The sequence below is a fragment of the Parasteatoda tepidariorum genome, chromosome 10, assembly GCF_982258835.1.
Source record: "Parasteatoda tepidariorum strain Cologne lab strain chromosome 10, Ptep-v5.0, whole genome shotgun sequence".
In the NCBI taxonomy this organism is placed as follows: Eukaryota; Metazoa; Arthropoda; class Arachnida; order Araneae; family Theridiidae; genus Parasteatoda; species Parasteatoda tepidariorum.
Window position 1 is genome coordinate 80,855,382 of NC_141764.1, and position 12,080 is coordinate 80,867,461.

The following is a 12,080-nucleotide window of genomic DNA, read 5'->3' on the forward strand; positions in this document are numbered from 1 at the left end:
CATGTAGTAAGCAGCTGCAAACTTTTTAACAGAAACTAGAGTAGGTGCCGAGCTCGAGATTGTTATTGTTTACATTTCTATTGAAAACACCATCCATACTTGATCCAAGAGTTCCCCTGTCTTCTGGATTGGGTTCAAAATTTCAAGACTACGAAGTTGAACATTGGTCGTAGTAAACTAAATTTGGGTTAGCTGTTCAACGACGGTTATAAAATTAAAAAAAAACAATAATTCCTATAAAAATTTTATTTGGGAACTATTGTAGTACAATATATAACAACAGAAAAAATTGTTTAATCTTATTTATTTAAGACCTGCAAAAAATTATGAATTTTCAATTTTTCTGGCAGAGTTTTCCCGTGATAAGCACTTACCAAATAGTTTTAAAAAAGTTAATTTCAAACATTAGCTCATTTTTTTTTTAAAAAAGTGAACTAATGTTTCTTATAGAATCATTAGGGATCGTTCACACCGAATGCTATTTTTTCGCAACAAAAACTTTATTGGTGAGTTTTTCATGGATATCTCCAATTATTTCCCCAATCAAAAAAAAAATCTCATTCGCATGTTATTATTTTTTTTTTTTTTTTTTTTTTTTTGCATGCAAAAAAAGTTACATTTAGTGTGAATTCTGTCTTGATAATGAAAAACACAGTTTTCCTTGATGCCCTTTTTTGTTGATTATTTACCTCCCACATTCTACAGCAGATTAAATGAATTTTTGTTTATCAATATCGTGACTAGATGGCAGCTGTAAGCATCAAGGTCTAACTCATCCATTTTAAAAACCGCATCCATTCTAAATATTTTTGTCGACTTGATATCAGCAGGGCGGATAGAAGCATTCTCTCGTCCTAAAGTACTTAAATACCCCAATTTAAGAAAAATAAATGCATTTATGATAATATGTACATTTTTTAATAAAATAACGGTCGTCGTGGTGGCTCAGGAGATAGAGCAGTCACCTTTCAATGAGGTGTACCGGATTCGAATCAAAGCGATGGCTGATCGATACGGATTCCGTGCCCTGCTCGTACCGATCACAACGCTGACGTAAAATATCCTCAGTGGTAGACGGATCATGGTTTCGAGTCCCCTTGCAATCAGACTAACCGTGGGAAATTTTCGTTTTCATTTCCCGTGTTACGTAAATGTGGGTTAGTTCCGTCAAAAAGTTCTCCAGGAAAGCAAATTTCACCCAATACTTAATTCCGGAGTTTCCTTGTCTTTTGGATTGGGTTCAAAATTACAAGGCTACGGAGTTGAACGCAAAAATTGGAAATAATTAAAATAACAAGTTTTCAGTTACTTCTAATGCAATGAAAATCTCCATATTTCATCGCAAATAATATTTTGTGACATCATATTATCTTCATTAATAGTTGGATGTTAATATGCATCTTACTATCACTTTATCTGTTTCATTGACACAAACTGTGGGGAAGAAATTCAACTCGCTCTAGCCAGCGAAAATGTCAATTTTATAAACTGTCATAAATAATATTGTATATAATTTAACTATTAAGAGGTAGTGGTAGTCACCGATAGTTAATTTATTTTGAAATAAAAGTAGAAAAAAAGTTATTTTATATTTTCCTAAAATTGATTGCCATGAAGCAAAAGTGTCAATTTTTAATTATTCATTCTTTTAATAACAATAGAACAAAACTATTCTATTTTTTGTTTAATTAAATTATCAGCTTTTTTTTTCAGTAAATGTGATTTTCCTTATGCTAGTGTAACCTAGACTTAAGCGGATAAATATTAGGCGAAAAATAACTTATTGATATTTAAAAGAAAAGTTTTTTTTAAATTTTATTCGCTCAAATTAACAATTTTCATTAGAGAATTAGAGAGTCATGGTGGAGCAGGCGATAGAGCGTTTGCCACCCATTTAGGTGAATCGGGCTCAAATCCAAGGTTGACACGAATTCCACACCCGGCTCTCACCGACCACAGTGCTGACTTAAAAATATTCACAGTGGTAGACGGATCAGGAGTTAGGGCCCCCTTGCCATCAGACTAACTATGGAAAGTTTTCGTGGTTTTCCTCTCCTTTAAGCAAATGCGGTTAGTTCCATCAAAACGTCTTCCCCGAAGGCAAAATTTCTCCCAATAGTTAACCCAGGAGTTGCCTCGTCTTCTGAATTGAGTTCAAATTACAAGGCTACGGAGTCGAACATTGGTAGTGGTAAACTCAAAATTGGATACAATCGGCTGTTTAACTACTGCTAAAAAATAAAATAAAATTGAGAATTAGGAGCAATAGTAAACTTCTGCAAAAGCACTGGAAAAAATCACTCTCAAAAATTCAAAATTCCCCTGCAATTTTCATATTTTTTACGTATCTTTTTTATTTCAAAGCAATATTTTTTAATAAATCAAGAAAAACGAAATGAGAAGCACATTAATTTCATATTTTGAGTAGAGTATTGAAGGAAATGGTAATGAGTTCAATGAATATTCCGAACGTAAATTCATTAAACGATTTTCAACGAGGTATACCAAAGTAAAAATAAAACTTCTTTAATCGAACTTTCCACAATAAGTTTCCTCTTTTTCTTTTATTCTAATTCCTAAATTGAATATAGTTCATTTTCCATCTCTTGAATAAGTAGAAATTTCTGCAATCGCGTGCTAAATTTGTTTCTAACAATCTTTGCAAATTTATTATGTCTAAGATGAAAATCATTCTTTTCTAAAGAATCCATCGGACAGTTTAATTAGTTCAAAGAGAACATTGGAATAATAATATTCTTATTGATTTTGATATTCTCTTTATTATTTCTTAATTTATTTTTCAAATTGATTATTCATTTTCATTCAAAATGAATCTTGGAAATGGGCCTCATTATTTCTCAGATGTTTAGAAAATTTGCATGGTTATTATTCCAGCTACTTGTACTTATTATTTTCTTTGATACTAATTAAAATTTATGTTTTTAATAGGGGCATTTTCATAGAAACTACTATTTATTAGTCAAATAACTGAAAATATAATTAATTTTAGGAAATAATTATGAGAAAGCACTATTTATCATTTTTAGCTTTTCTGAAGTCAATAAATATTCGTTTAACTCAACATAATTTTATTTTGATAAATGTTTAAAATCTTACAACATTAAAAATTAATCGAAAGTTTATATTCAAAACAAATGCTATTTATTAACCATACATTAAGCAATTGCAAAAGCTGCTGCCACGTTTGGGTGCTCAACTTTACGTTATATTTTGTTTTGGTAAGCAAAAAAAATATAAAAATTAGAAGCTTAAAATTACAGAAAAATGTAAAAAATGAACTAGAAATACGATGGAAAAAAATTAATCATTAATTATTGGCTTAAGAATTATTAACTGTGAAACTTGTTGCAAAAAGTAGCACGCGGGCTGCCCTATAGAAGTTGAAACTTGATGTGATGAAACGATCCTTTTTACTCCCGAGCTTTTACCATTTGTTGGAAAGTTCAATTTCAAGTTCTTTTTCCGTGATATTTTTCACCTTTTCTTGCTTTAAATAATAACTGATTTTACATTGTTATTGGAATATTTATTTATCCCTCTCGAGATCTTTTTCATAAGTTAGAGTTTAAGTCCTGCCAATGGTAATAGTAATAAAAAAGAGAGAGAGAGAGAGATTAGATGTTTTCAGTTATTATTTCTTAACTTTTATAACGAAATTTTTAGAAATGTAAAAAGTTTCATTTTAGAGAGATGAAAACTCCTCCCCATATAAATCCTGTTGATGAGTAAAATTACACATTAGTAATTTCTTCTTACACTATTACATAATCTGTATTCCTAAAAATTATTTTTTTTCAGGTAATAGTCAATTTTTTTGCAATGTTGAACAAAATGGTGTCTCTTAAAATTATAATTATATGTATTTTATTAAAAAAAATAACCTTCGTTTTTGTAGAAAATATCGACTTTTAAGAAAGAAAACAATGATGAATCACGGGGTCTGAGAACAAAGCAGACACGGGTGAAGTTTTATTGCCTCTTTTAAAATCCGTAAATAGATTTGCATTCGAATGCTATAAAAATAAAATTTATAACGAAGTATGTTACACCTTGTATAAGATTTGTTAATTTATTTATAGTTCAACCCTATTACATCTCTTTTACCAACCTTTTTGACAATCAACTTTAGCCTGTACAGTACTGAACTGTATTGTATTGCATTGCATTGCATTGTAATAGCACAACGAGCTCTTTGAATAAGCTTATAGCTCAAATATTTTTATCAATGCATTATAGTAGCATAATGTAACTTGTTTCTTCAAAATTGACAATAATGCTCAAACATCTAGTTGTCATTATTTACTTTTGAAAAAATTGAACCGTTCTCAGACTGCTCCTATTTCTATAAAAAAAATTTATAAAACACTACATATCGTTTTGAAAGCTAGAACTTGAAAAATTTAGATTGAATATACTAATACTTTAAAAGGCTTACCACTTGATAATTAAAATTATGTAGAATTGTTTACTTTTAATTCATTCTTGAGTAGTAGTGGGCAAATTAATTTCATATCCAATTAACTTAACTAGGAATCATACATAAAAACAAAAAAAAATTGCCACCACTAGAAAATTTTTTTCACAAATCAAGGCATCTTTGTGAACTTTTATAAAGATTCCAAAAGAACTTTTATAAAGGCACTAAAACTCATTGATCGATTTCTCTCAAATTTTGGATATTTTAATTTAAAATCATATTAAATTGGAGGATTTAAAATTTTTTTTAAATTTTTTGCCTTTCTATTCAATTTTTTTTCTTTTTAATCCATGGTTTAGCGTCTGAAAGAGTTAGATATTCGTATTCCTCTAAATGAAGCATGTCCGTGTCATCTAATTTAAATAAATTAATTAAAAAATTCTAAAGGGAAACTCTGGCAACTTTTGAGGGTTGTGTTTCTTACCGCTTAAAGTAATGGGCACACCTTACAGAATCTGAAAAGAGAATGTACAATTTGCGATTATGTTAAAGAAGCCTCCGTAAATATGAAAAATGAGCGCAGAATGCTCAAATCGCGGATATGTTTCCGAGGGATCCCAATAATTTTAAAAGGGATAGTAATATGCACAAGCTGCGAATAATTTTCAGTAGGTTCACATAAATCTGGAAAGAAAATATAGAATGTACAAATTGCGGATGCGCTTCAGAGTGCTCCCACAAATCTGAATAGAGAATGTGGAATGTGCAAACGGCGGATATGTTTCAGAAGGCTGCCATAAATCTTGCAAAAGAATGTTGAAGGTACATATTGCGGATATGTTTCAGAACATATCCGCATAACATAAGTCTGAAAAGAGTATGTGGAATATACAAATTGCGGATGTGTTTCATAGGGCTCCAATAAATCTGAAAACAGAATATAGTTGCGGATATGTTTTCAGTGAGCTCCCATAAATCTAAAAATAATGCAGGATATACAAATTGCGCTATGTTTCAAAAGGCTCCCATAAATCCGAAAAGAGAATGCAAAACGTACAAATTACAGTTATATTTCAGAGGGTTCCCATAAATCTTAAAAGTTAATGTAGAGTGCACGAACTGCGGATATGTTTTAGAGGATTCCCATAAATTCTTGAAGTAATTTCTTTCCCAAAGGCATGTCTTTAACGTTAAGACGTCTTCTAGAACCAAATTTTAAAATTGATACATTTCCTTTGCAAAATAAAACTTAATGGTAGTCACGATTGTTAAAAGTAGCTCTTTCTCTTTTTCACTACTACGGAAATAATTTAAGACACGTGGGAGCACCGTTTCACTATTTTCTACGTAATACAAAGCTATTTTTAGGTTAAATTTTATTCGCTCCAGATTTTTTCACACTTCAAACATTTTATTTAAAATAATTGTTCTTTAAAGTAACTGTAACACTAACAAAACCTTCTCGTATTCCTTGAAAATTGGATGAAGTGGTAAATACATTAAGCCATAAGCCCCCCATTTTGGAATAATGTCTCCCATTTTTTTTCAAACAATAAAAACTGGTAACTTGATTACTTAATTCTTAACAATTATTTCGAATAAATAAAAAATTGGAGTTCACCTTATTTATATTAATTAGATAAATATTTATAATCTAAAATGATATCGATATAAATATTGATAATCTAAAATGATCACTATATTATATAATCTAAAATGATATCTTTTCATTTTTCAAACCAAATTGGTAGCTAACACCGCCATTTCCACTTGATTTCACCACTTTTTTCATAAAATTATTTTTCAGATCAATGCAAAATAATTAAAATTTCTACATTCTTGGCAAGGAATGGGTTAAACAAACATCGATAATTCAATGTATTTAAGACTATCATATTATTCATTGCATGTTTTTTTTTAAATTCTTTATATTTGAATTTAATCAGAATGTTTAAACGCTAAAGAGGTAAATTAAAAGTAGGGGTGCACAACCTGCGGCCCTTCGACTACTGAAGTGCGGCCCGCGAGAGCTCCCAAACACAATAAAAAAAATTTTAAAAATGGCAATTTTTAATCGCACTTTTAAGTCATCACGTTTTGACACAATCAATTTTAACAGATTCTTTAGTAAATGTACATTTAACGTCCTTTCTTTAAACCGAGTTTATCGTAAATATAAATGATTTTTTTTTAAATAGTTATTTCCACTTTTCTACGTGATTTCAAAAATTCCGAATTTTTATTACGACGCGAGTTTTAGATCGCCCATTTAAATAATCACTTTTTAGTGCACTTTATTTGTGACGATTTCATCTTAAATCTAAGTGATTTTTTATCTTTTTTTTGCAATTCTTTTTTTCAAAAATTTTTTCGGCAGTTATTGCTATGCGTTCCCATGTATTATAAAACACTAGGAGGCTCCGCCCCCTGCTCGCTGATGCTCGCCAATCCCCGAGAATTGCTACGCAATCCTATGTGGTTCACGCCGTGAACCATGGCTCGCTGCGCTTGCTCGCTAATGAACACAATGTTCTAGCACAAAGACATAGTATATTATCATGAAAGACATAGTATTTTATCATCAAAGACATAGTATTGTACTTATGTAGAAGAATTCTATCAATGTTCTTATTGGCTTTAAAAAAAGTATATTAGCTATTTAGATTGTACATGGTGAAAAAATCAAAACATTAGCTAAATGAGAAACATATTAGCAAAATAAACTATCAAATATTGCAGTTACTCACCTAAATTCAACTGAATGTGTATAATAAATTAGTTAATGCTAGAAATTCTGAAAGTTTTAGAAAAAAATTTTATTATTTAAAAATATAAACTTTAAACCCTAAATTTTCCTTGTGAGATAATAACCCTCAAAAAGTCTTTCATTTTCAAGAACACAAAAATTTGTTTCATCGCCAAATGAAATATTTTTTTGTGATCAGCATTATTGAAATCAATATCTATATTAATTAACATTTGTGAGAAAGTACATAACATTGCAGAACAAAATAAGGATGTTTTACATACAATAAATTAAAATGCATGGCTTTTAGCATTACCCGAGAAATACCACGCGGAGGTCGCCATGCTGCATTTCTAATCGGGGAGTTTAGATTTTGGCAGTTCCCCTTGCCTACTGCCAATAGAAGTTTCAATTAAATTTTTTCCAAAAAACATTTTTTTCTGCATAGCTCTAAAAAATTAACACTAAGCATTTAGAATTTCTTTGAAAACACAATTATAGATTTGGCAACTTGGAGCAATTGCTGAAAGGCTGTCAAATGACTTAACTCTTGACAGGCCAACATAAAGTTGTCCATGACTAAAAACGTGTCTTGTTGTAGTCAATACTAAACTGATTTTCTCAAAAGTCTGACCTTGTGACTTATTTATAGTCATGGAGAAGGCCAGCCTAATTAATTCCTAATTGAGTTTAAATTAAATATTGAGTATTGAGTATAGTAAAGTGCGGCGTGCTCTCTGCTTTCGCTTATAGCACTGCGTTTCAATAAATTAAATATTATCATTTTTTAGGGCATGAATCTGAATTGAACAACCTGATAATGCTCACTCTGCTTATTGTTTCCGTTTTTAAAAGCGCTATATGTTGAGCCACCTCATGTGACATTTGCCATGCGACATTTTTAGCAGCAATCATTGGTCAATTTTCTAACGTTGCCATTCGGGGAGTTGTAATGAGGCTTTTTTTTGGTGCCGTGTAAGAGAAATATATATATAGATTCCAATTATTCTATTACGACATGCACATTTTAAATCGTGCATTTGACACGCTTTATTCGTGTTGAGTTCAGCATAAATATAAAGTAATTTTTCCCCCAATTATTTCTATACTTTTCCACATGATTTTGACGATCCCGTTATCTAACTATGATGTTATTACGACACGTGATTGTTAATCGCGCAATTAAATAATCACTTTTGATACGGTATTTCGGTACAGTTTTATCGTAAATCCTAGTTATTCTTCCTTCGTTTTTTTTCCCGCAACGAATATGATTTGGTCGAATGTGGTAATGAATTGCAATTTGGTCAAAAGCCAAATATTCGGCAAAAAAAAGAAAACAAATCGACTAAATGCCGTACACTTGGGGCCAAATAGCACAAACTTTCAGCAGCATAGCAACACTGAAACTGAAATTTCAATGCTCGTAACAATATTTCCTGGAAAAACTTATTCATAAATTAACTCTAAAAAATAAGGCCAATCAAAAACGTTTTTGAAAATGTCGAATAGCGAAACAGAGAACATAAAAATCAATCTTAATTTTTGAAAGAAAATTTTAAAGCTGAACATCTCAGTTTTCCAATTACCAGAAAAAGCCAAGAAAATAGAATTAAGTCAGCAGAAATGCTATTAAAAATTACTGGGTTATAATAAAAACGTCTAAAAAAAGTTTTTTTTATTTAAAAAGAAATAAAAAGTAAGAAAAAAAGTTCTTAATTTTTTAAATGAAAATCTTATGCTGAAAATCTCAATTTAAATTTTTCTCATTGCCAAAACTGTAATACTGAAAATAATACTTTTCCATGTTACTGATTATTTATATTACAGTACAGGGAAAGAGTGATAATAAATTAATAGTATGAGACGTTCTGTTAAAATGCAGGGTTATAATAAAAACAGCAAAAAATTGAGAAAAAAATCCTTCTCAATTCTCAAAGTATCGAAAAAATGAGAAAATTGGCTTGTCTGATTATAATTTTTTTTTTAAAAAGTAATATCTATAAAAATTCAAAAATAAAAAAAAACTTAGAAAAATACATTTCAGAAATATATTCTGCCGAATATTTGACAGATCATTCAACCAACTGAATTTTTCACAGAAGGGCCAGATACTCGTTACATCCCTAATTTAAATGCAATGTTATTGCAACTTGAGAAATTCATAAAATGGCGGAAAACGTGAATTTTTAAACTGCTCTCTGTTTGCAGTTTAGATTTCAATTTTTTGTTCCGTAAGTGATCTTTTGCTATAAAAAAAAGGAAAATGTTTACTATATAAAAAAAATCTAATAATTAATAAGATCAAATAATAAAGTACATTACAAAATAAGCATTGAATTTTATTTTGAACTATCACAGTTTAGTTTTTATATATAATAGCAATTGTTCATATGATAAAAATAGCAATTTTTTTGTAAAAAAAAAGTATAATTTTATTTTTGAATGAATTCTAATAATGGAACACCTTCAATTTTTTACAAATATATTACTAAGTTAATTGATAAAAAAAATAGAACGCTAATGTTTAAATAAACATTACTACATTTGTCATTAACATGTCTAAATACATGTGCGGCCCTTCGTTAGCCAACCTGCCGTGCAAGTGGCCCTTCGCTCAATAAGGTTGTGCACCCCTAATTAAAAAAATATTCTCTTTAGCCTTACCAGGCTTTAGCTACCACTATAAACATTTTTCAAGCCTCTTGCGGGAATCCTGACAACAACTATTTGGTTTAGAAGTTAGTTTGAAATTTCGCTGATATTTTCATTTCTCACAGAAAGCTGTTAGAAAATAGTTGAGAAAAGGAAAAAAATGTAAGTTTCAAATATTTTCTTAATTAATAAAATTACTAAAAAGTTTAGAAAATTTACACTTCAACGAAATTGATCGGATCTTAATTACTTTTTAATGAAATCCTTCCAACAAATTAAAAGAAATTTTACCAACAAAGTGAAAAACGATTCTTGTCTTGATATTCTGAATTCCAAAATGTCGTCAAATTAGCTTAGGAACAAATTAATTTATTTTGTCTGTTAAGAAACAAGAATGCAAAATAAACATTTAATCCTTTTACAGAACACTCTCTATCTCAATGACAACTCATTAGCTTAGGAATCATTTTAAATTTTCAAATACTTGATATGAAAGTAAATTTCATCAGAGTTCCATTTGGTGCGATTTCAAAACAATAAATATTTTTAAACTTAGAATAAAATAATTACGTTAGCTTTTTAAGGAGAAAAAATCGTCTGCCGTTAATTTACATTTTATGTGATATGGCAGACGAATATTTACGAAAATTACCATTGCCATTCTATGTTTTAGAAAATTATCCCCACTGCAAAATTACCTTGGTTATTTTCAAATTAAAGCTTACGAAAGGAAAAAAATTGGATCTTAAAAAAGCCATTTGTGTTTTAAAACTCGATTAAAATAACGTTCTCGTTTGCGAAAAGATTATTACGATATCCCAAATAAACAGGAAAAAAAAATTCATAACGAAAGCGCTCAACACGGTTGGCAGTTTTCCAATATTAGTAAAATAAGAGATGTAAAATAAAAAGAAACAATGTGATTAAAATTTTTCCCAATTGCTCCGAGTCGTATCATAAATTCTTTTAGAAGTTTAACATGCATAATTTTTTTTCTACAAGCCAAAATTATCTTAACTGATGGCGGAATGTCTGTAATAAAAGAAAACAATTTTTAAAACTGAAAGAATGTTACAGTTGGTTTGTTAATTATATGCATTTGTTATTTTGTTACAGCTCCATTATTTTGGTATTCTAATGTAATAGAGACAATTTACTAGTGGGGTTGTTTTGTGTTTGCCGTTTGTTAGTCAAAAGAGAAAAAGAAATTTTATTCCTTCTCTTTCGCAATTTATCTAGTCATTCTTATTTAGAAAAAGAAATATAAACAAAATAAATGTAATTTAAAGTTATTTTTATTCGCACATTTTTTATTAAATAATTTTAAAAAACTAATGTGAAATAATTGGTTATATTGATTAAATTTATAAAAGCTGAAATGATATGTCAGGCAAAAAGAAAGCATAAAAGTATGTCAGCAATTTTCTGATTAGAATAGAATTTTTACGTTTTAACTATCACTTTACCTTAAATAAATGTGCCAGGTTAATTTCAAACATTCTATGTGCTGCCAACAATGCGTGTTTCAACATATCTATAATTAACGTTCTTAGAACAGGAAATATTTGAAAAGATTAAAAACGTTAACTGAGTTATTTCTTTATTTAAATTTACTGAGAGAAACAAAATATTCGTATCAGTTAAAAGTTATTTCAAAACAAAGCAATCTGGATATATTGAAACAGTAGTCTTTTTAGTAGTTTCTTTATTTGAACTGATTTGAACGAAATAAAATATATTCATAGTAGCTAAAATATATGATAATCTAAGTTGAAATCTGAAATTATTGAAATCTTTCCCTTTTTATTAATTTCGTTATTAGAACTAATCTGAGAGAAACAAAAGATATTCATATTAACTTAAATGTATTTCATTACATAACAATCTAAATTTCAGATGAAATTATTGTTGTCCTTTTTAATGATTTCTTTGTTAGAATTGATCTGAGAGAAATGAAAGATATGAACTAAAATGCATTTTATTGCAATTTATACCTGATTTTGAAACTGGGTACCTAGTTGAAAGATAAAAAAGACCTGAAAACCCTATAAAGATCAGAAATTGCTAGGGAGTTGCCATGGATAGGGGGTGCTAGTGTTTGTCAGCTGTTGAGGTCTGCATGGGGCTGTTGCGCTAACAAAGAAGAAGAAGATTCTTATATAAATGTTGCAAGCCTATATAAAGATTTCAAAATTGCTGGTATTAAGGCTAAAGTTAAGTTATTTACTTCCCCCCCCCCCT